Below are 25,842 nucleotides of genomic sequence, written 5' to 3' on the forward strand. Positions count from 1 at the left end.
TTCTCTCTGCCTTAAGCAAGTTCTGGACCTTGTTTCTGGGCATCTAGGTTAACACATCTTTGAAATGCCTCTTTTCCGAGACCTCCTTCTAAAGCGTGACCATCCTCAAGAGAGGGTGTTAACTACCCTGAAATCCTTGCTCTCTCCTACCTTCATGTTCTCTTCCTTAGTTACCTCCTTAATTCCAAATGCAAAAAAAAAAAAGAAGCTGCAAACTGTCATTTCTCTGAAGCATTTTTCTCAGTCTGTTGATATCTTGCTTCCAGGCCTATCTTCTGTTTGATTCAAATAAATTATTATAAAAATTCTCTACAGGTTTAGACAATTACTACAATTAAGGTCGTCTAAAAGCCATCTGTTTATGTTGGTTACCCCATTCCAACATGAGCTCCATGAAGAACTGTGCTGTATTCACCTTTATTTTGCTGGATCCTAATACAGTGCTGAGCCTATAGTAGATGCTCAATAAACAAATGATCAAGCAAGTCTTAATTTCTCAAAGCTTCCAACTCTGACACCTTCACTTCTTGCCCACAACTCTCCTAATTTATTTCCAGATATTTACCAGGCTACAATTAACCTCCAATTCCATTCTTTAGGCACTAAAAACTAGCCATTATCAATAGCCAAATATGAGAGCAAGTACACAGTATCACTCAAAAATCTATACTAATAATAGAGGAATATGCAAATTGTCCAGGACACCGTCACAGTAACAGTAATGACTGAACAGAAGGCTGCGTGGGGCGACAAGGCTGGCAGGGGGGTTAGTGAGGGACGACCAAACGACTGAACAGCAGGCTGCGTGGGGCGACCAGGCCGGCAGGGGGGTTAGTGAGGGACGACCAAACGACTGAACAGCAGGCTGTGTGGGGCGACCGGGCTGGCGGGCAGGGCAGTTGGGGGCCATCAGGTTGGCAGAGGAGGGCAGTTGGGGGCGAGATCAGGCCAGCAGGGGAGGACAGTTGGGGGCGACCTGGCCGGCAGGGGAGGGAAGTTGGGGGTGACCAGGCCTACAGGGGAGGGCAGTTGGAGGTGATCAGGCCAGCAGGGGAGGGCAGTTGGGGGCAATCGCACCAGCAGGGGAGGGCAGTTGTGGGCGATCCAGCTGGCAGGGGAGGGCAGTTGGGGTGATCGGGCAGGCAGGGGAGGGCAGTTGTGGGCGATCGGGCCGGCAAGCAGAAGTGGTTAGGGACAATCAGGCAGGCAGGTGAGCGGTTAGGAGCAAGCAGTTCCGACTGCTGGTTTAGGCCCAATCCCAGCAGTCGGACATCCCTTGAGGGGTCCCAGACTGGAGAGGGTGCAGGCTGGGCTGAGGGACAACCCCCCAGAACCATGCACCAATTTCGTGCACCGGGCCTCTAGTAGTTTCATAATGAAACTGCCATTAAATAGTATTCCCCACCAGCAAATGCTTTCACAATACACTTCTTTCTAAATACAAATGCTTTGTAACAAGAGTAAACTGAACGGCATATTATAAATGAGTCTTGACATCACATTCTCCAGAATCCAGTTTACAGACAGAGTATTAAGTACAACATCCCGGTACTCTTCTTACTTCTGACTCACTGACAAGGTAAATCACGAGATCGAGGCACTAATTTATTTAACCTCTTCAAACCTTATTTATCAAATCTATGATTCCAGGAAAGGAGATGAACAAAGTCCTTCTCTAACTAGTCACAGGATAGTTGGTAGGAAAATTTTATTAAAATAGGAGTTTATCGAAGAAACAAAGACCTAAAGGGAACTTAACGGAGGACAAAATGTCTGGCTCTAAGGCGTCCTTCACCTCCAAACCTTCCCTTCTCCTTTATCGAATGTGTTGCCTGCACATTCAAATGCATGAATCAAGCCACTCTGGGCATCATCCAGTGAAGGAAAATACGACAGGAAATGCAAGCCTTAGTAGCCCCATCTCAACGAGGGCCCCAGCCCAGCGCCTTCTTCAGGACATTAGCCTCGTTTCAAACATAAGCGTCCCTCTCTCCTGTAAGCGTGCTGGAAGGTTCCTCTGTTTCACCAGCTTTCCCTCATTCTCTGTGATTTATTTGTTTTGTTAACGCCATCCCTTTCCTTAAAAGGACTTCGTCTGATTTTGTTCCATTTCCTTATTTATTTGCTTTCTCTCCCAGAGGCCTTGTTTCTCTTGCCTTTTAAGTAGCCACCCTCCACCCCCACCGCTTTCAAGGGCACTTTCCCGGCTGCTTCATTCTTTTCTGTTCTGTCTGCCTTCTGGTGCTGGGTTTCCCCTGCCCGCCCTTGCTGACCTCCCTTCGGCTGTCCACACAGAAGGAGAGTTGCCTTTGGCTGCAGGGATCCTGCCTGAAGAGAAAACCTTTGAGGTGGGCTTTGAATAGGACCAGGCCTTCCAGGTGCAGCAGCTTCTCCCTGTCTTAGGACTCCCCACAGAGGCCTGGGGACCCTCTCAATTACATCTCCACTTCAAAGGAAGCTACCTGGATAGGGCTTTCCTGCCCCAGGCAGCAGGGATACAAGCTTCTGCTCAGCATGTGGGCCTCCTCCGGGGACACCTGAGCTCTTCCCCCAGGGTCACTGCCCCCTCTTTCTCTGATTAACCCAATGGCATTAACAGCCACCCTAGGTCCCTTCTTCACGCGTGTTGATTAAAGTTCCAATCATTCAATGGCCCTTGAAGACACAGAGCCAGAGCTTAATGAAGAGCGCCTGGGATCGCCTTAAAGCTCACTTTCTTTCGCAGCAAGTCGTCAATGAGCAAATATGTAGGGATGATGGCCGGAATAAGACCAAAAACACGTTAGGCCAAAGACAAGCTGTTTCTGTGCCTCTCGCACACTATTTGTTGCCTGTGATCCCGCAGGATTTCAACAGTTCTTTTTCAAGTGAAACATTACACCCACCCAGAGAGATATTTTCACCTTGATGTGTGAGGATTTTTACGGAGGTGTTTCCAAGAACGAGTGATAACCTACGGGCTTGAATTTAATACAAGACCAAAAAGATTAGGAAAATAATGAAAACTAGCTTTCTTTATCAGTTTATTGCATATCCTTTTCTTGGCTGCAACGAAAAAACCCCGACCCTGATATTAACTTTCGTTTCCTGCCATGCGGCATCTGGGCTATTGAAGCTTTCTGAAGTATTTCGCATCGCATGGTCCTCATTTTTCACGTGTTGGAAACCGCGGCCTTGGCTACGTGAGAGCACATTTGGGACATGCATCTTTTCCAGTTGGGCTCCAACGCCTTGTCTTTAAAGAATCCCCCTTTACTTTCTGCTCATCAGGGCTCCCCAGCAAGGGATGGAGGAGCAGGTCAGTCAAACGAATCCATAACCCAAACAGATAGTTCAGATCTTTAACCTGCTGCACTCCTAACTCACCCAGTCAAGGGCAGCTGCTAAGCCAGAGCAAAACCAGAAGTTGAATCTTAACTCCTTTCATTTGTTTCTTCTTCTAACAAAGAGGCTAATAAGCAGTGAAACATCCAGAAGGCTGGGCAGCAGGGGAGGAAAAGAACAAAAGCAAGCATCCTGCCAATCCACAAGCTGGACGGGGCCTCTCCCCTAAGACCAAGGCTGAGGATTCCACACCTCTCTCCCCACCAAGCATTAATTAATAAGCACTCAATAAGGCCCAATAATCCACATTTCACGTGCAAAGTAAAAAGCTCCCTTTGAACATACATATTTGAGGGTACTGCTTAGCAGACCGCTCCTAATTAAGGGACCTGTTCATAATCACACAGGGCCAGTCAGGCCCCAGAATCCACTCCCTGACCTTTCGCCCCGCCGTATTTTCTTTCTAATCCTGCACCACACTGAGTCTAAACTCTGGTTTACATTTGGACAGAGAAGCTGAGAACCAAACCCTGCTGCTTCCATGGCTGAGATTAGCCACTAATTGCATCTCACCTGGCACAACACCCCTCCCTCTCCTCTGGGCCTGGACAAAAATTTGCAAAGAACGCCCTGCACCCTTGCAGACCTGCCTCTGCAGCTAAAATCATTGCTCAGTTATTTCTCCCACATACTTAACAGACAGACAGACAGAGAGAGAGAGAGAGAGAGAGAGAGAGAGAGAGAGAGAGAGAGAGAGAGAATGAATATTCTGCAGGCCCATACGGGAAAGATCTGAGCAGTCACATTTGTCCCATTACAAAAGTGTTTTTAAAACTTTCTTTTGTGTGTGTGTGCGAATTCCTACCAACCCACATTTATTTATTTGTCTTTGTAAAGAAGTGTTTGCCCCAACAGCCCACTGCACAGCGGTTTCTGCCCACAGAAATAAGGTGGCAGCCCTGCGTAGTCCTCCCAGTGGTAACTCTCCAGGGGCCAAGCTTGTGTGTGAGGAGAGACACAGGCAGGCTTTGTTCTAAATGCTACCAAGGGCAGGGGGCGGGGGCGCTGGGCCTAGAGACTGCCTCCTGCCCAGCATTTCTGGTGTCGCTTCTGAGTTAAATGACTCACAGTCCTGAAAATCTGAGTTCGAGTCAGAGATTTTTCTTCAGAATCTGACCCACAAGTACCCCAACTGTCCCCCTCAGGTTGTGGAGAGGGAAGGAGATTCTAACACCGCAAGTGACCAAACCAATAAACGTATTCATCGAGGCGTGAACAGTGAAGGGGACAGGGCAGCCATACAATTGGGTCACGGTGACTCTGGGCACTGTCTTGACTTCAGAAATTAACTGTGTGAATGAATGAATGAATGAATGGCTCCAGAAACTTCAGATCCAGGTTGGGGAAGCCACTGGCCGGAGTCCTTTTGGGTTTTGGAGGAGATGGCCTGCTGCCCTTCTTTCCTGGACTTTGTGGCCCAGTCCCTCCTGCTCCCTCCTCTCCCAACTGGTCCCACACAGGCCTGGGCTTCACAATAATGTGAGGGCACATTCAGCCCCAAATTGAAAGTTTAGCCTGTTCGAAAGAAGTTGTCTGGCCCTGGCCAGTTTTGCTCAGTGGATAGAGCATCAGCCTGCAGACCAAAGGGTCCCAGGTTTGATTCCAGTCAAGGGCACATGCCTGGGTTGCAGGTTCCTCCCCAGTCCAGGCCCTGGTCGGGGGACATGTAGATGACAACCAATCGATGTATTTCTCTCACATCGATGCTTCTCTCTCTCTTTCCCTCTCTCTTCCGCTCTCTCTGAAAATCAGTGGAAAAATATCCTCAGGTAAGGATTAACAAACAAATAAATAAAAATAAAATACAGACTTTTTTTTTTTTAGTGTCTGAGGTCTTGCTTCTGCCAGACAAGTCTTTAAAAGCCACCTAATTATGTTAACGCATTGAGTTTGTTCTGCGAGTTTAGTGTTTTAAAGTAGAGACTTTGGAACAGGTCAGGTCGGCTGAGGTCAGAATTCTGGCTTGCCGCTTGTTAACTACACAATCTTTGGGCAAGATAGTTGACTTCTGTGCCTTAGTCTCCTCATCCATCAAATGGTGCTAAATAATAGCACCTACATCAATCAGGTAGAGATTAAATAAACTAACATGCAGAAAAGCCCTAGCACAATAAGCACTCAATAAACATGAGCCACAAGCTGAAGGGCTGTGAGAGATTTGAACATAAACACATATCCAATGTATTCTGGACAATATTGTGGACAAAAGGGGCCACATGCTAACCTGACTAGCTCAGGGAAGGCCTTCATGGCAGTCTTGCAAACTCAAAGACCTAAAGTAACCACAAAGGATGGTCTGAAATTAGACTTTAACTGAAAGCAGTTATAGTGGGTAGTCACCTCCTAGGCAGGTATCTTCCCTGACAAGGTCAACCTTTACCTTAACTGAGCCTATCTATCTTTTTGCATCCCTGATAACATACCCTTGAAATGTCAGGGTAACTTATAACTTCCCTTTTTTTCCAGACCCCTTAGGCCACAACCAAATGCCCTGGGCGCCAGGACAGGAGACCGTAAATCCCTACATTGCTATTGTTATCATGTTAATTGTTGACTGTTAACCATTCTGTACCCACGTAAGTATGTGTCTATCATTTTATCCAATCTCAGAGGTTCCCCACCCCATTTGCTTTCTCCTGCCTCAATAATCGATCACCAATGGATTTCATGTAACCCACCTACATCCCCTCCTTTGATTGCAATGTATAAAAACAGATGAAAAAAACCACCCTTCTCTGGAGCACTATCCCAATCTGTTGAGATTCTGCTTCCCGGCAACTGTCAACAGTTTGGATCAAAAAAACTCACAAAAATTCTTTACTGGTTTGAATGTTTTTACGTTAACAATATAAAAACGTCTTTTAAAAAAAATGCCAAGAGTTCAAAGTTAGCACCACCAACCGAATCCAGGGGAAGATATAGCATTTTAACAGTTACCTGATCCCAGGGTTTTCAAACTTTTCATTTTTAAGTCCTGGAACATTTTGTTCAACAAAATCCAAGTTCCAAAGGCAGAACAAAGTGGAGCTATTCCAACTGAGGCTGAGGACGGGGGTGGGCGGAGGAGACGTGGGGACCCAGTGACCCCACCACCTTGGAAAACCATCACAGGCAATGGACACGCAGAGTAGGGACCAAATCTCATGATCTTGTCCTGCTTTTGAGAGGACAACAGTCCATGTTTTTAAAGGATGGAGTAGAGAGGGAAGAGGCTGAAGACGGGCTGGCTGTGAGAGTTTGGGGAGCTTGCGCAAGGGACAGTGAAATTAGGCAGATGGGTCTGAGACAGAAGTTAGGCAACAGAGGAGACAGGGGGGCTGACTTACTCAGAAGGAAGGAGAGAGAAGAGGGGGGTGCGCAGAGCTGAAGATGACTGCTTTCTGGCCTCTAACTATACAGACACTGCTGGTATGTGTGTGCATGGGGTATTATGGATAATAAATACTGACCACCCATTTTTTTTAAAGGAAAAATTTTAGGTGAATAGGTTTTTGAATAATCAATCTAGTTAAAAGCAGAAAAGATTTTTGGTATTTATCCTTAAATATAACACCAAAATATATTACTATGCTAGTACTTTAAGGTACTGCTTCATCAATTCTCACTGCAGAATATCATAAAAGTAAATAAACTTAAATTATCCATTAGTCAAAAGTAAAAACTTATATTCTCTAAATTCTTTCTTTCAGCTTTTCTTACATCTTGTCGCTTTCTTATTAAGGTTAAGCAAAGAAAAATACATGAAAACTGAAAGTTCTGATTAACACAGGCTTTATGTGTTTGGTTTTGAAATGTATATCATTTTTCATAGTATATGCGTCTAATTATTTTGTTAATGCAAATGTTAAAATCAGTTTTTATTCCCAGAGCACTCGGTGATTGTAACTCCCCGTTGGGTACTTCTCAAGACTTAGATTATTTCTGCGTATAATGGGAACTAAGAGCCATAGCTGCAGAGGCCTTCAGAGTGGAGGACAGCACACAGTGGCAATGGGTAGAGCTGGGATAGGATATGGCTCATCCTTGCAATCTGTTTTAGAATGGAATTGGATAAAAAGGTGGTGGTAATTCACTAGACCGCTCTAGGAATATGTAGGAATTGTATGTGGTATCTGACCAGGTTAATGTTTTGGCAAATAGCTTTAACACCATTATCAGAGAAACTTCTTCTCTAAGCAGATTTCCTTTTAAAAGCCTTTGGACTTTTAATGACTGTCTTTATTGTAAAAAGCCACACCTCTTATACATACCTCTATTTGCACTAGGAGACTAAGCAATGAAAACAAAACCTGGAGAGGAAAGTTTAGTCTGTTCAACCCCAAAGTCCCGCTTAAATGGTATGGACCTAAATGAAAGGTTTTCCCTTCTCTAACAGCAGGTAATTTTAAATAAATGTCTGAAAGAGGCATTTACTGTGAAAACCTTGACCAGTCCTTCCCTGCAGGGGTGGGAGCCCCACTGTCCTGCCTTAACAGGACAGATTATTTGGGGAGAAGAGGTCAAGAAAAAAGTTGGGAAATCATACACTGTTAATTAATGTTGCAGAAATGCATCGGATGGCAGGAAAATGCTGAAAAAGGATCTTATGAGTAGAGTCAAAAAAGGAAGAAAGTGGTCCCAGACAAAGTCTGCTCCCTGCATATAACCTTGGATTAATCTTGAAGGTCATACACGTAAGGGCCTCATGAAATAAAAATCCCATAGTTCAGGAGAGAGAAAGCAGAGAGTGGAAGAAAAAATAAAAGAAAAGAGGGAGGGAAGACGTGTGCCTATAAAATGGGCATCGTTTAGTCCTTTCTAGCAACTAAAAGGCACAATGACATTTACAAAATTTGACAGCCCCCTCTGGTGCCGGTGCTTGGTGAATTCCACGTTGGTCTTGCCTACTGAGTGCCATCTCACCCCATGACATCAGAGGCTCTAATGTATGTGGGTCTTTCAGTTTTTTCTTTACAAAGCCAACGTGCCAGGCTTAAAAGCACTAAGCAATTCTGTATTTCAGACACTCTTTCAGGGACAAGAGCATGAGAGATGCAGGAAATCCAGACACGTGCACTTAACCGGTTATCTGGGGGCAGCATATAGATCTTATCAAAGCCGCACTACTCCCCAAGGATTTTATTTTTTCATAATTTGTTCTTACCTTGAAGTGGTCACTGACCTACTTTTAAACTCATTATTGGAAAAGGTGCAAGGCCTCAAGAGAATGGCAGAGCCTCATGAATAGGTGTTCGACAAATGCTTTGATTAATGCATCCTGGCTCAGTGCGCTCAAGCTGTAAAAGGTTTCCTTTTATACCATACTAAAAAACCCAGAAACGAGGAAAAAACCTGAGGATGGTACTCACGTAGCCTGTCTTTCCAAGGTCAGCCAGAGAAGCAGAGTTTTATGAGCAAGTTTTTGACTGTTGTTGGTTTGACTGAGAACAGTCTCACTCTGTCCTGACAATTAACATTTCGTGTTCACAGAGGATTCTTCTATATGGCTCTTATATGAAAATTACTAAAACTCCATTCATGAATCAAAGGTACCAGGTCTTTACACACACACACACACACACACACACACACACACACACCCCAGAGGCCCACACGCAGGTACAAACACCTGCTTGACTAATGCTTTACACACACCCTTAGAAGAAGCTCCATAAAAGGGGAAGGTAAACCAACCCTATTATCCAACACTTTAAAACCAAGCAGATAAATATTTAAACACCAAGGACTGTTGAGACAATCAAGTAAAGAGCAGCCTTTTTGGTACTTTTTTTTTTTCTCCAAGCCCCAAATGCTAGGTGCAAAAAAATGTATGCTGCCAAGATTTTCTTTTTAAGCAACAAACGTATAGATGCAGCTGGGCATGTTTTAATGAATGCAATGGGTGTAGGAGAAAAGGTCTGGAACGTATCTACAACCATTACCTACAGGCTTGGGGGCAATGTCTTAACCCCGATGAAAATGCCACCTTTGGGAAATGTATTCTCCACTGTGTTACAGGTTAAGTACTAAAACTAAAGAGAGACCGAGGGCCTTGTTCCATTGCACAAATATATTCAACTGACTGCCAGCAGTGTTTGGAACTTTAAGAAATATCCCATGGTTATACACACGCCTTCTTTCTGTGTAACATGCAAACAAAAGCAATGCATATACAATGGAGAACAAATGAAGGCTAACTATTGTCGTCCAAATACAGAATAGTCAAAGAAGAGCAAAATCATTAATGGGAAGGGGAGGCTAAGGGCACTACTGAAGGAACATCCAGCAAATTAATCTATTGCAGTAATTGAGGCAGAGGGTCATATGAACTGAACTAAGAGGTGAAGTGATGGAGGACAGAAATGCATTAAAGGGACATGTCAGGAGGGGAAAGACTGATGACAAATTGGATAAGTCAAAGGGAAAGAGTGGACCTAGGTTACACACTGTAATTGGCATGAAACGCACTGTTATTTAATAAATCACTTTTTACTTCTTATAATCATCAAGAACATTTAAAATACTCATTCACTATCATCTAGCTAAAGACAACCTGAGCCTGTTTCCTAAATCAAACAGAAGTTGAATTTTTTCATGCAGCCTTTAGAAGATCAAAACAGTCTTTTTACTCTGTTCTTCTTCAGGGTGAACATCACCACTATGCAGGAAACATCAAAACGCCGCCATTCATCAGGGCTTAACTGCCTCCTTAACTCCTGTGATGTGATTCACCACAACCTTTCTTCTTCATCCCCTCTTTTTTAAACTTTTAAAAACTGCACTTTGTTCAAATCAAGCAAAACTTGGACACATCACAGTGAGCACCAGTTGTATGGGGCTATCTATAAAGGGGTGCAGAAAAATAACCAAGGGTGTTTCCCTCTACTGAAATCCCACACATATATACGGAGCACCTGCTTCTCTGCAATTCTTCATGAATGATGGCCTGCAATACAATATATTTAAACAACTGCTACTTATGTATATCTTCCACTTACTTTAGGTCCTCCTTTAAGTTACATCTAAGTCCAGTTGAATTCCCTAGAGCAGTGGTCGGCAAACTCATTAGTCAACAGAGCCAAATATCAACAGTACAACGATTGAAATTTCTTTTGAGAGCCAAATTTTTTTAAACTTAAACTTCTTCTAACGCCACTTCTTCAAAATAGCCTCGCCCAGGCCGTGGTATTTTGTGGAAGAGCCACACTCAAGGGGCCAAAGAGCCGCATGTGGCTCGCGAGCCGCAGTTTGCCGACCATGGCCCTAGAGCAAAACCAACAACTGCTTTTCATTTTCAGATTCAAGTACTTCCCAAAAATGCTATATTTTGTTTCTCTAAGACAAGCATGTCAAAATCGCATCCTGCAACGAATATTTTTGTGGCCCAGCCAGTATAACGGTATGTAAGAAATGTTTTAATAAAAAGTTCGTAACTTAATTTTTACAATATCCTGTTATACATAATTATTAATAACGAACTACAACGTTCCCTAATGACTGATCACTAGAATCGTGTTGCATTCATTTCCTTTATGCACCTTGCGCGCAGGCACACCATTTCTCTCCACTACTACTAGCAGCGAGTATTTTAGCAGCCGAATGCCATGTCATTAGTCTTGGACTGACTTGTTTGGTGTGCGCAACAGGAAATATTTCACTTTCTGAGAACAAGAGAAATAGTTTTAGTTGCATTACGTTTATTAATTTGTGCAGTTATTCAGTGTCTGGTAAGTTAATGTTCAAAAAAATATTAATTTTTATTAAAATGTTCTACTATTTTATGTTAACGATTACTCATTTATTTCAGCCCTTTGTATTCAGCATGTCTCTATCGAAATAAAACTACGTTTCTATGAAAATTGAAGCTTTTGTGTTTTTCTGCGGCCCACATAAACTTAAACCTTGTTTATTTGGCCCATGTTAGCCTTTGAGTTTGACATGCTTGCTCTAAGAGCACTTCTTTTTTCACTTATTATGCAAAATCCCAAACAGCCATAAAAGTAGAGAGAACAGCACACTGCACCTCCATGTACTTTCTGCATTCATAATTTGCAGTCTTTTTTCACCTACCTTCCCCCGTACTTTACTAGTCAAGAGCACTGCAGACATCACGTCTGTAAATACTTCAACTCGCATTCTCAGAAGGATCTTTTTGTAAGCAATCACCCACAAGATAGTGGCTTTTTTTATTCTAGAAATCTTTTTTTATTCGGTGGCCTTTCTGAGTGTTAAAAAATGACTTTAACATTTGCTTAAAATAAAAGGCTATTGATTAAAAAATAAATGACTTTAGGGACAGTCAATCTGAGCCCAGTCCAGCCAGCCAGAATGGATGCAGAAATCATTCAGTATAATGCCAAGCGTAAACTTGGCAAAGATAAAATCACACTCTGCATACACCACACACAGTCTAATTCCGTGTAAGGTTAGAGAACCAATTAATAAATCTGGAATGAAAACCAAAGTCTGCTCATCAAGGCTGGCACCTCTCCAAGGCCACTGTGTCAGCATGTGGGTGCTCAGAAAGTGTCAGGGGTCCGCTTCATACACCAGCTGGGATGATTTGGGAAAGGCGTCTTTATGCATTTGGGGGGCTGTGGTACTAGGTGGCTTGTTAACTAACTGACCAGGGGTCCTTAAGATGGGCTGATGGCACCCTGGCTGAGTAGCTCAGTTGGCTGGAGCTTCTCCCCAAATACCAAGGTTGGCAATGATACTTTCTTCCTTTCCTTTCTCGGGTGTCAAAATTTCATGCCCTGACCGGTGGCTCCGTGGTTAGAGCGCTGGCCCAGCACCAAAGGGTCTCGGGTTTGATTTTCAGTCGAGGGCACATTCCTGGGTTGCAGGTTCTATCCCAGCCAGGGTCAAGACACTTGCAGGAGGCAATCAATCAATGTGTCTCTCTTTCTTAACATTCTCTCTCTCTCTCTCTCTCTCTCTCTCTCTCTCCCTCCCTCCCTCCCTCCCCCCCTCCCTTTCTCCCTCCCTCCCTCCTACCTTTCCTCCCTTCCACACTCTCTAAAAAAAAAAATCCTCCAGTGATGATTAACAACAAAAAAAGAAAAAAAATTGGATGTTCCTCACCCACTTATCCTGGATAAAAATCGGCCACAACACAGACTTAACATACAAAACTCCTGAGCCACCATTTCCTGTTTAAAAAATCCTACATGCTAAGACCTCTGATCCTATGAATTAAACAAACTTCCAACTGTCCTTTAAAGTTCTCACCAATTACTTAATTTCCCAACACACTTCTACATCTACTTTAACTCTACTGCCCAAGTCCCTTACTTTTTACTAAAATTGGTTCAAATCACCTAGAAAATGTATCACTACCTCCTCCTAGGAACTAGATCACTACAGTCCTTCTCATCACTCTACTGATCCTCAGTATTAAAATGTGTTCATGTGTATGTGTTTGTGTAAATATCAATCAATTCCTGTATCATAAAACTCAAGAATACTTATAAAGATTCTGTTCAATAGTGTAACTTCCTCAAGGGCAAAACTTTTTCTCAACTGCGTTTCCAAAATGAGTAGATTGAATAAAATTACAACTAAGGTCACTAAAATTTCATTACCTGAAATCACATTTAGTGCTCTGCATATTTATATAGTCTTTAAATTCTACACTTCCAAGAAGTCATAAAGAGGATCCTGCCTTCCCTATGTCTCCCTCTTTGAAAAATACTAAGTTAAAGGCAGTTTTTCTTTGATTCCCACCAGTTTGTGGGGGCTTACATTTCAACCACCTCTTGCAGGCTAGTAAGATATAGCCATATTTCAGATTTAAGTAAACAAGATTATGATAATTGTTCCCTACGTGTTTTTATTGTTCCTGTAACAGTACTCTCCTAATTTGGGCGGGGAAAGACTAGAGAAAACCCTTCACAGGAGAAGGATAAAAGCTTGTCTGTGTCTTCCCACTGCAGACTCTCCCGTAAGGACTTACAGCTTGAACAAGCCCGTGTTCTCCAGCGGGCTCTATCTCTAACAACTTTTTTTTGTTTGTTTGTATTTGAACCACAGAGTTAGCTCTGCTGTGAACTACAGATACATATCAAGGAGGGCTTCTGAAACTGATGTCTTGGGAATTAAATCCTGTGAGGACAGTTTCAACTTCATGTTCCAAGAAAAGGCTGGTTTTATTCTAAGGCAAAAAAAAAAGGAGGAATTCCTGACCCCAAACACAGTTCGTCATGCTGTTTCCCTTGTCCTTATCAGCAATGTGTTTGTCAAGATGCAGAAGGACATGTGAGTCTGTATAGCCAAATAAGCTAAGATATTGGTCTTCTGCAAGCAGAAAATCACAGCACCCACGTCTCTTTTCCATGTCTTCCAATGAGCAAGCAGCTTCACAGCCTCGTTAGGTGCTTCATTGCCCAATTATTATGCAATGAAGCCCCACCTCTTCCATTTGGGAAGACAGGCTGACCCAAGGGTGCTTCGAGCCCACTCCTCATTCTGTGGCTCTTCCTTAGATGTTCTCAGTAGAGAGATCCACTTGGAAGTATTTCAAATTCATTACCTGCATTTTACTAGTGGTTAAGATGCTGACTACTCTGCAAACTGTGTGATAAAAATTTATTTATATTAAAACCACAATAAGCATCTACAATATCATATGCCAATAACGATCATGGAGTTCAGGAAAAGAGGTAAATGCTGCACGAGAATTATAGTCATGGCACACAACAGCGAGCCAAATAAAACACAGCCCAGAAGAAAACCAGTTATATTCTTTTCCCTGGCTAGGATCAGTCTGGTAGCCTAGCCTCTTCAGGAGTCAGTGCCCTGATATATTTAACCCCTCAGACACTGAAGAAAGGAATGAGTCCCTGTTACATGCCAGGTACTGCAACAGGCACATTATTTGACTTGGGGTGGTGAATATACAATACGAAATACTACAGATGATGTATTATAGAATTGTACACCTGAAGCCTATATAAATTTATTAACCAATATCACCCCAATAAATTTAATTAAAAAAAGAAAAGAAAAATGATTTTTTTCCAACAGCTTTAACTATCATGCCCACTGTGTAAAATAAAACGAATCTTGGCTAGACCAACACACACACACATACATACGAGACTTGTCTTCTCTTAGGAAAAATAAATCTTAAACCTAACATAGCATTCAGTCCCGGACTTATTTTTCAGGGTTTATATTTTATGGAGTTGTTAGATTTTTTCAGTTATCCAACTAGCAGTTTTTAAATAGACAACACTCAACATAGCTTCTCTGATTATATTTCCTCTTTGTCAATTCCATTATGTTACATGATATTTTCTTTTTTCTAGACCTAGAAACTTCCTTTCCCTAAAAGCCAAACCTCCTAAAAAGATGGGGATATGAAACCTAGAACTTAAATTAGCTATGGCAACAAGCACACAAAAAATAATTAATCCGAATTCCATCTATTTTATTGGCTGGCCAAGAATTATGAATGCTTTTATTTTACTTTCTTTACACTAACCAAGGAGATTTTAAATTGGTTATGCTTTCAATCCCAAATTTCATCTTGGTTGATTTCCTAATCTCAAGTACTAGAAACATACATGTGGGCAAATGGTAATTATGGCATGTCTCAAAAGTAAATAAAAATCCAGTTTATGAAAGGTTGCCCAATAGCAGGTTCTCCATAAAACCACTATCACCTTGTAGATTCAAAATGGCACTAGCCCCCTGAGGCTCCGACTGCAACACTGAGAACATGTTGCCAAACTAGAGCAGTCTCCCCATCCATCCCATGCCCAGAAACCAATATGACCTCCCCTGCCACAAAAGTAGAAGCCACCGACAAGCGGCTCTCTGAAGATCTGACAACACTGGTCCCATGTGTCGGCATAAACCTGCAGTATCTAGTTTCTTCTCCCTTCCTCCAGAGACTCCGTCTCTGCATCTGCCACTCTAATTCAAACCTGCATCAATCACCCACTTAGGTAAACCACATGGCCCCTGGGCACATCTGAGTCTGTGACCCTTTTACTCCTAGACACGAGGGGAAGCAGGCCAATTGCTTCTGGTTTCTGAATGACTGTCCCAGAAGAAGGATGAGTCAACAACAATGCATGACACCATTTCCTATTTGCTCTCAATTTAAACACAACGTCAGCAGGACTTCTCATTTCCCCTAATATCTGTGTGGGTCTCATTTGAGCTTGCTTCCCACTTTCTAGACAGATCTTCCCTTTTTTAACATGTCACATGCTAGCACTCAGGCATTTTGCCTTCTCATTTTGGCACTGAGGAGAGAAGACAGCCTTCAGGGCAAATTTCACTGAAAGCTGGTTCCAAGGTTTCCATGTAAGTCTCTTTCATCCTGGCCAAATTCAAGGCAAACATCCCTCTTGTTTCAAGTATACATTTCATAAAGGCTCCAGCTTTTCCCTCCCCCACACACCCTAATATGTCTTTCACAGCAGATGTGAGGGATACAGAACTGAGTAAATAGTCTCAAACTGGCCTCCTTTAATAGATAAATCCAAGAAACAGCCAAAAGGCAATGATATTCCAGGACCAACTACACAATTCTTGTAGCTGTGACAATGAATGACCAAGAGGGGATTCCTGTGTCAGTTTTGTTTCTGTTGTTTGAGCTTGGGATTGTTACTAACAGACTATGGTATCCTGGCTGTTCTGTCACTGGGGTTACAAAAATAGTTTCAGACAAACTGACAGAGTATAAAAAGGCACAATCAAGATTTACTTGTTCTAAAGAAATGGAATTGCCGGGGTTTGGCTAGTTGGTGTTTATATAGACACTAGAGGCCCGGTGCACGAAATTCGTGCACAGGGTGGCGGGGGGGGGGGGGGGTGTGTGTCCCTCAGCCCAGCCAAGCACCCTCTCCAATCTGGGTGTCCCTCAGCCCATCCAGCACCCTCTCCAATCTCCTACCAGGATTGGACCTAAACAGGCAGTCGGACATCCCTCTCACAATCCAGGACTGCTGGCTCCCAACTGCTTGCCTGCCTGCCTTCCTGATTGCCCCTAACCGCTTCGGCCTGCCAGCCTGATCACCCCCTAACCACTCCCTGCCAGCCTGATTGATGCCTAACTGCTCCCCTGCCAGCCTGTTTGTCCCTAACTGCCCTCCCCTGCAGGCCTGGTCCCCCTCAACTGCCCTCCCCTGCAAGCCTAGTCACCCCCAACTGCTCTCCCCTGCAGGCTTGGGTCCCCCCCAACTGCCCTTCCCTGCAGGCCCGGTAACCCCCAACTTCCCTCCTCTGCCAGCCTGGTCACTCCTAACTGCCCTCCCCTGCAGGCTTGATCACCCCCAACTGCCCTCCCTTGCAGGCCTAGTCCCTCCCAACTGTCCTCCCCTGCTGACCATCTTGTGGTGGCCATCTTGTGTCCACATGGGGGCAGGATCTTTGACCACATAGGGTCAGCCATCTTGTGTGTTTGAGTGATGGTCAATTTGCATATTACTCTTTTATTAGATAGGATAAACGTGGATGCATTTTTTAAAAACGATTTATTGTTTTTTAAAGCAGCATGGAATCAATCCAGCAATCTGTTGCAAGTCAGGAATGGTTTCATAATGGTTTCATTTTTGCTGGGCTAGAGCATCTTTCTCACTGCAAAGAGGACTCGCTGCCGTTATCCCACTGCTTTGCAGCTAGGATTCCCCTTGTCAATCAATATACGCTCCTTCTCTTCCATTTAGTCTTTACATCAACCTATGAAAGCAGGCGTGGAAGTAGTAAAATACACCCCAAGCCGTTTCTATCTTGGCTCCACGTCAGATACATAGTGACAAGCCTAATGCCTAGCCCCACGATGTCCAAATATTGTCCAATCCAGATTCTTGGAATATATGAATGCTGTGGGCAGAGGGGACTATCTGTCCACCAATACGTCTACCTGCCCTGCACACTGTCAGCTTGCCACGGGGAAGCTGTTTTCCACCCGGGACTGTGTTCCCCAGGCCTTTTGCATCTACGTGGGATATTGGGACTATTTCTCACTCCCAGAAACACCAGGGGGAAGTAATGCACATCACGTCTGGGCAAAGGTGGCAGAGAAAGGGAGTGTTTTCACCCCTCTCTTTCCCAACTATGCTAGCTAGATTCATGGTACTCCAAAGCCTCAGGTATAGTAAGACACCAAAAAAAAAAAAAGAAAGAAATTTGGCAACTCACCTACCTTCCAAGAACCTCTATACTGAGCTGTTCCATGAGCGAGACTCATAATAGGCCAGTGAAATTCTAGTACATAGCATTTATTTTGAACTTTTACATCAGATTTTGAATGGTTTGAGGACGTGGGTAAGGGCCTGAGTTTATCAAGCATGGGATTGCAATATTGCGTGGTGTTTTCTATTTAAGGTATCTTCCACGAAAGAGGTCTTCTGGTGGTAGGGACAGGGTTTTGGTCGCATCCGATAATACTGAACGCTGTGTGCAGGAGTGGAGGGGACAGAACATGGAGGGGACAGTCTTGGAGGTCTGAACCGCAGCCCAGGCAGGTCAAGGAAGTGTGCGGTGGTGGCGGCCTCCTCAAGTCTGTGCACCCTGGCTTATTTCCAGAAAGGGCATAGTCAGGCTCGCTCTCAAGTCCAATAAAGAATCACCCAATAAAATGCATGAATATCACAGCAACTTGCTGAGGACATAATCACCAATTTAGTTTGTTCAATTATTTTTTCATTTCTTTCACTCCCGGATGATGCAACTAGCTATATCTCTCAGTCCCACCAGGAAGAAAATAAAAATGCTGGGAAATCTATATTCAAGAGGGACAGCCTAAAAACCCCCTCATCTCATTTTACCACCTGTACAGATACATAACGCACCATCACTTGTTAGGGTCTTTGTTTTTTTAAAACATTTATACTTGGTCTCTCTGAAGTTCTAACAGCAATTTACATCCCACCAACTAGTCTGGAAACGTTTCTCTTCAGTAATATTACTCAGGCATTTATCACATGTAACAACAAACCCTAAGTACAAATGATGGAACAGAAAAGGATGCCAAGGTGTAACCAATATGGGATATCTGAATATGATTCCCTGAAATGTATATGGACATTAAAAGAAATCCCAAAATATTTTTCCATAACCCATCCCATTTACCCGTAAGCAAGTGTGTGAGGAAAGCCCAGTGAGGGGTGCGTATGCCCAGGTAGCTCAGTAAAGAAATCGAGGCCATGATTCCAGTGCCTCCATGGAGACATTCAGTATAAGTACACCTCTGGGCTGTATGTCTGTATCTCTCTACTTGGGATTCTGATAAACCCTCTTGGCCGTACCTGATCTAGATGTTTAGTGACTGCGCATGTGTTTGTGGACTCTGGGTGAGAAAGACAGACGTGGGTGCTCCGCTCCGAGGGGCCCTCCCAGGGATGAGTATCACATTAATGCTAATCCTACAGCTGGCCTACCCAAAATTCCCACCCAAGGCCAGGCTCCAGGGTTCTGAATAGGCAGCTTATGCTTTCTCAACGTGCCATGAATAATTAAAGCAGCTAAGCCTACCTGTCTAATTATGACCAATCACAAACCAACCATCCACCTGACGCCAACTTCCAGCCCACGGGGGCCAGCAGGAGGTGGGCAGGGTAATAAACCCACTGCTGTGTCCTGCAGGGGCCCTTCAGTCTTGTGGGAAGGTCCCACCATCACCAGGGTGCCCTCTAATCACTGCACACAACTGAAATCAAAGGCCAGGGGCGATCCAGATCATGTCAAAGCTGAGGAGGCAGTGGAGTCCCTGTGTACTGGGTAAGGCGCATGAGATCAAGTGTCGAATTCTTATAACATACCTAGTTTGCCTCAAAGGGATTAAAATCTCAAATTCAGATTCAGCTGCAACTGGAAACACGAACCCCAAACATGCAATTTTCAAAGATCGCCTACAATCCTAATGCCTCCATCCTCCTCTGGCATTCGTAAATTTTAAACAGGCTGATCTAACATGGAAATTCATTGTACATAGTTTCCTGCCATACAACACAGCCTGCAAAAATTTACATATTTAACTCTTTCCCTTCTCTCTTGCTCTTCTAGGTCAGTGTACTTTTACTAATGGCTGCTATGCTACTTACCGGCAAAACGCCAACCATTTGAAGAGTGCTACTAAAAATTCAACGGAATAACTATAGTTAAATTTCCTACTACTCAGTGTGCCGAAGCCAGCCAACTTCTCCCTCATAAATGTCCTTCTGTTTCTACTCAAAATGGGCTTTCTCCTTACATGACATTAATAGTACCAGTTTCCTCTATCATGTTAGTAATAATTCATTGTTTGGCCTTGCATTTGAGATTTTCAAAGCTAGGGTGAAGTAGGGCGGGACAGAAATTTTCTCCAAACTACATCAGCCTAATTTTCTCCCACTGCTGTCCACTGAGCTTTCTCTTTAGAAGGGTGGGGCCAGCAGTGGGAAGGACCGGAAGAACCCAGTAATGAGGGGAAGGGAACTGCTGACCCCGGTTTACCAATCACCCTCTGATCACAGACTCAGTCAAGTAAGAGTCACGGCCCACCTCTATGGTGACGTGTTTTCCTCAAAGACCCCTAGGCCATTATTTTCCTCAATGACCCCGTTTACATTTACCAACGTTTCCTGTCATCTCTCAACCAAACATGATGCCCATGGTCAGACCCACCTCCACATCCTCATTAAACTACATGGAGCAGATTCGCTAAATAAGACAAGACCTCCCGTTCTCAAGTTAACCCCACAGCTGGGTTATTTTCGCTCCTCCAGAATGACCCTATCAATTTCCTCCATCCGCCTTGAGGTGTTTTGATCTATGGGCATACAGTAACCTATGTGACTTCTCCCATAAAACGAGTTGTCACGAACAAGGACATGCCACTTCTTTAAGACAACCTGCATTCTGTTCATGTTACAGTAGATAAAAAGCACCCAACGTATAAATTATACAATGATAAAGAAGCTAATACAGTTATTCACGCGATTCTTTTTCTGGTTCTTTGCTTGGTAGCACGCAACTTCCTTTTCCTTCCTGAGTTCCAGAGACTCCTGTCCTTCAATATAGAGATTTCTGAATGAGCTCTTACGAGGGGGACTTAAGTGACCTATCACTTATTGAGCACCTGTGAGGTCCAACATCAGTTCTGGGCTGGGTATCTGTAGAACCTCACTGAATGCTAAGGGCACTTTGAGGTAAGCTCTGCTAGCACAGCCAAGGCAGAATTCAAGCCTTGGTCAGCCGGAAAAGTTCTTTCAAAGCCGGTTCTCAGCAGAAGTCTATGCAACGTCTATATTCTCTCGCACCGCAGGGCTCAGGAACTACCAAGGAGCGTCGTCCAGTTGTGTCTCACTTTTCTTTACTTTTGCTATAGTCTCAAAAAAGGCTACACTAGTTAAACCTCAGAAGGAACATGCAAAGACTTGAATTTACTTGTGACGACAGAGAAAAATCTACTTGGCCTGGAAGTCCACCCTCAGAAGAGATTTGCCTTTCTCCAGGCTAAAGGTCATGCAAGGTATAAATTTAGAGCTTTGAACAAGCCATCTGCTGATGCATCTGGAAAACAAAGGGAGGAGACAGGAAAAGGACAGGAGGCAGGCAGTCCCTTCACTGTCTCCCTGGGTTGTGTGTGTGTGTGTTTCCTGGTGCATCTTTAGAACAATCATCTAAATTAAGGTGGGTGTGTCAGACCTCAAGAAAACTGGCATGGCTTTCTCGTGATGCTTCCGCTCCACTGTGAATTATTGCAAAAGTCACAGAATGATTTAATCATGATGTCAAGCTTTAACATGCAACACAGGCAGAATGAAAGCAAAGTGGAGATGAAGACTGAAATCGGAGACTCTTTAAAGAGCGCAGCCACTTGTCCCTATTTGTGAGAGAAAAAACATATTCAGTGTTATGAGGATCAATACTGATAACAAGACCGTAAATCATATTTCATCATTTCATACAGTAAGAGCAAAAGAGAATCTTTTCTCAAAAATATTCAGAACACTTTTCAGATTTAAAATTTTCCTATTTAATCTTTAAAACAGGCACATGGAACATTCATTTCTTCTATTTAATCCAAGTACTACAAAGCTTACATAATGATGGCACCAATTATGGTACTTTAACCTAAAGGTGGTATATTTAATGTTTAAATAACTAATTCAAATTCACACTGGTTTAAAAAAATGTTGCTCATTTACTGTGGCAGCTAGAATGAAATATATTTCATCTCACAATATGATCCATAAAGAAATTAATCTTTCTCCACTTGCTGAAATGCATAACCTCCTAACTGTGTGCACATGCAACAAGTTGGCAGACAAAACACAGTTTAAACTTTTGGTTACTGAGACAACAATAAGTCATCTTAGATTAACTCAATTTCTCTTGAATCTAATTTTCAAAGTTTTTACACCATAATCTCGATTGAACCTTATAATGAGTCTATGAGGGTAGGGATTAATTTTCTCCATTTCTGGATGAAGCAACAGAGAACTATTCAAGGAAGATGATTTAAAGCAATGGTTCCTGTCCTAAACGGTTTGGCTCAGTGAACAGAGCGTTGGCCTGCTCACTGAAGGTTCCAGGTTCGATTCCGGTCAAGGGCACATGCCCAGGTCGCAAGCTTGATCCCCAGTAGTGGGCATGCAGGAGGCAGCCAATTAATGATTCTCTCTCATCATTGATGTTTCTATCTCTCTCTCCTTCTCCCTTCCTCTCTGCAATCAATATATACTAGTATATATATAAACAAAAACACACACACATAAAGCAATGGTTCTTAAAGGTGATATTTTTTTCTCCGTGTGATGACGAAAGCAGTAACTGGCCTAAAAAAGAACCATTAATTTCCAGATCCCTGTAGAAAGCAGAAAAAAAATCAGCCAAGCATTGTGCCCCAAAAGTCACTTCCCCCTTTGTAAAGCAAAATACAACCACTCAAGCAGGTGCAAAGCAGTCTGGGAAATGCATTCTTTTTTGTTTCGTTTTATTTTCTTGTTAATCCTCACCCAAGGATACCCTCCCATTAATCTTTTAGAGAGTGGAAGAGAGAAGGAAAGACAGAGAGAAATATCAATGTGAGAGGAGACACATCGATTGGTTGCCTCCTGCATGCGTCCTGACCAGGGCCCGGGCCAGGGAGGAGCCTGCAACCAAAGTACATGCCCTTGACCTGAATCGAACCCAGGACCCTATGGTCCTCAGGCCAATGCTTTATCAACTGAGCCAAACCAGCTAGGGCTGGGAAATGCATTTTTAAGGTCCGTTTTTAACCATCATTGAGCAAAAAATTAATTTAAAAATTGGGGTTGTGTAATGCCATAATTTGCTGAAATAAATCTTGAATCAAACCTTTAAAGAAAGATCTGGAATTAACAGAGGTGAAAGAAGGTATACAGACGTCTTCCTCCTGCCTCATAGACCTGGGCTCTAAGCCATCAGGAGGCCAATAGGAAATGATATTTCACTTTTGTCCCAACTAAATGACTTGAGTAAAACACATCGGACACAATGTTCATTTAGCTCATAACAGAACAGGAACAAAGAGAAGTAAAGAGTGAGTGCGCCAAGGAACCAAGACTCACATAGCCCCGAGTTCAAAAGCTGACTAATTTCCTAAACACAGGCAGATTACGATCTCTCAACTTGCATGCAGAAAATGAACACCACTTTACGATGCGAGTGAGAGGATAATGAGTCATTGTTGGATAAAACCAGCACTACAAAAATCCCAATATACCCACTGCTGGCAGTACACGTCTGCTGCCATATATATATATTTTTTATTTTTTTAAGATTCAAGTCAGATACATAGATGCAATATTCCCATAGAACTGCTGAGCTGGATGAAAAAGATGGAGATTATTTAGTCCAACATCTTCATTTTACAGAGCAGGAACTTCAGCCTACTTGATGTAACATTCACGGCCCTAGGGAGCAAAATCAGGTCTTGGGTTCCTATCATACTGTGTCAATTCAGGCACAAATCTGAAGATCACTCGAAACACTTAGAAATTAAAAATGAAAGCAAATTCCACCAAAGCTGAAGACAAGCTGAAGACGGGTACCACAAAAAGCCTTAGGAGGGAACCAAGAGCATGGGTCACTGAAGAGATCAGCCAGCAAATGCTAACCACACTAATGTGGCAGCTGTTCCTAACTGCCAGTCAGCAGTAGTTGGCAAATGGAAACACTAAGCTGTTAGCCTTTTCTCCCTTGAAACGGCAATGAAGCCTCTACCTCCAAAAGGATGTAGAAAAGAAAAATGAATGGCTAGAGGCAGGATGTTATCACCAATTCACGCTCCAGTTCTCCAGTAGGCCCTTCAACAGACGCGAATAAGGAAGCAATGTAAGGCAGGAGCAGGGGCCCAGGAGGGGACTACTCTGCACGGGCACATCTGAATGGACAGTGCACGCTGCCGTGGGCTTTAAACATTCCCATGCAGCCATGTTACATAAATCTCTAGACAGACCAGACAAACAGCACCGGACAGTAGACGAAGATGTATGAGGCATGTTGTAGTAACTAGAAACACTTTCTGCCCGACAACTTGACCTTTAGCCAACTAAAGTCACTAGCTATTTAAGACCAATAGCCATGTTACAGAATTATAAAACACTATTTAGTTAAAGCACAAGGTTTTCTATATGCACTCGTTTCAAATTACTAGACATTTTTCATCTCCCAAACACACTGTAGAGTAACCCCATAAAAAAGAATGAAAGTGGCATCATTTCAGAAAAGCTTTGAAAAGGGAGTCTCTAAAGAATTAGCATCTACTGTAGACTGAATGCATCTGGACTGAAAGGAAAAGGGCCTAAAATATAAAGATAACTTAGAAAACACAAGGAGAAATGAAATGGAAAATATATTACAACTAAGAAGAAAGACCCTGCGGCAAGTTAAACAAAAATAAGACATTTTTCTGTGGCATTTTTGAGTTTTAAACTAAACCGTAATAGATTATTACAGTTGCCCCTCTGTTTCCATGATAAATTTATACATAAACTGTAAATTGTGATTTGCTTATGTTTTTGTCCCTTACTCATCCTAAACCATAAACTTCCTTAAGAGCAGGAATCCACCTCTGACTTAATGCTGTCTTCCAAACGAGAGCACAGAGCCTGGCACAGAAGCCACTGAAAACACTTTTGGAGTAAATATTTTACCAAACAATGGGCTAACCTTTTTCAAATTTGATAAAATGCAAAGTTGGCAAGAATAGGGGAAAATAGGCACGTACTCTCATGCACCATTTATAGTGTAAAGTGGTACCACCTTTTATAGGCAATTTGGCAATATGGCAACATCCTTTAAAAACAATGGCAGAGTTTCCATTTTGTACTGTTAAGTGAAAAACACAAGGGCTAGCAGGGTACATTGAGTGTATTCCTGCTGTTTTGTTTTAAAGGTAGTGTGTACTTACTCTGCATTATAGGGCCACCACATATGGCCAGGGGTATATATAACACAACTTCAGTTCATAGCTTAACTGAAACATAATTCACATGTCCAATTCCAGGGGGCCTGCCTGAATACACACCCAATTCTGGAAGGATTTACAAAAAAAATTTGAGGTTACCTGCAATGGTAATGCTGAGAAATGAAACTGACACTTTGGTAACACTGCAAAAGGGTGGAAGGAGTCTTATTTGTTCATCGTCTACTCTTTTGAAATATTTTCTCTTCCCATGTTACTTTGAAAGCTTTAATCACCTTTTTAAGAGAGATGTTAATGTTGGGGGAGGGTAGGAAGGAGGCAGAGAATAAATTACAGAAACGAAAACAACAACAGATGATTTTAAACGTAACTTTTCTCCACTTTTCTTCCCTCTTCTGCACAATACATCAGAGTCGGTTCCAGTTCCCAGTCATTCCAACGTCAGAACAGGGGAAACAAACCAGTCTGACACAATCCGCCCCTGCCAGGGTTAAGAAAAGACCCACTGAGGCCTTCTGCAACACGGGACACCCGGCGTGCTATTGCACAAGCCACTGACCCAGTGAGCGGGGGACCAGGAGGCCAGGCAGGAAGAGCGGCCTGGTATGCAGCCAGTGCTTGATTTTTTGTTTCTTCAGATGGATCAGTTGTGCTTAAAATTGTACTTTTCTTTTTCTTTTTAGAAATACCTTCTAGTCTACTTAGAGATAGTTATCCAATGTGATAGGTGGTGAACTTAACTTTTAAGTATATTTCCTTATGGTAATTCGAATTAATAGGATTAGGCTGTACACAGCTTTTCTAAAATTATCAAGCAGTGAGCATCTGTAAACATACCGTTGCTTTATACTGTATAAACCTCTTTGGGTTTTGTAAGAAAGATACATCTCAACCTCAGCTGCCCATCAGAATTATCTGGGGAGCTTTAAAAACATCCCAATACCTGCGCCCTACACCTCACACCAAGGAAATCCGCACTGCTGTGTCTTCACTGACGATCAAAGAACACATTTCACATCAAAGCCAAGTATATATTCATCCCGTTACTGGGTGAAATGAGGGATGAGTTGTCAAGAATTATGCACGGA

At 43.0% G+C, this 25,842-nt stretch overlaps 1 protein-coding gene across 4 annotated transcripts in view; it reads right to left on the reverse strand.

The window, feature by feature from the left end:
- FMNL2 (formin like 2) overlaps positions 1-25,842 on the reverse strand; it is a 304,070-nt gene that overhangs the window by 188,413 nt on the left and 89,815 nt on the right. The gene's annotated exons all lie outside the window — the stretch shown is intronic.

This window comes from Cnephaeus nilssonii, assembly GCF_951640355.1.
Source record: "Cnephaeus nilssonii genome assembly, chromosome: 10".
Lineage (NCBI taxonomy): Eukaryota > Metazoa > Chordata > Mammalia > Chiroptera > Vespertilionidae > Cnephaeus > Cnephaeus nilssonii.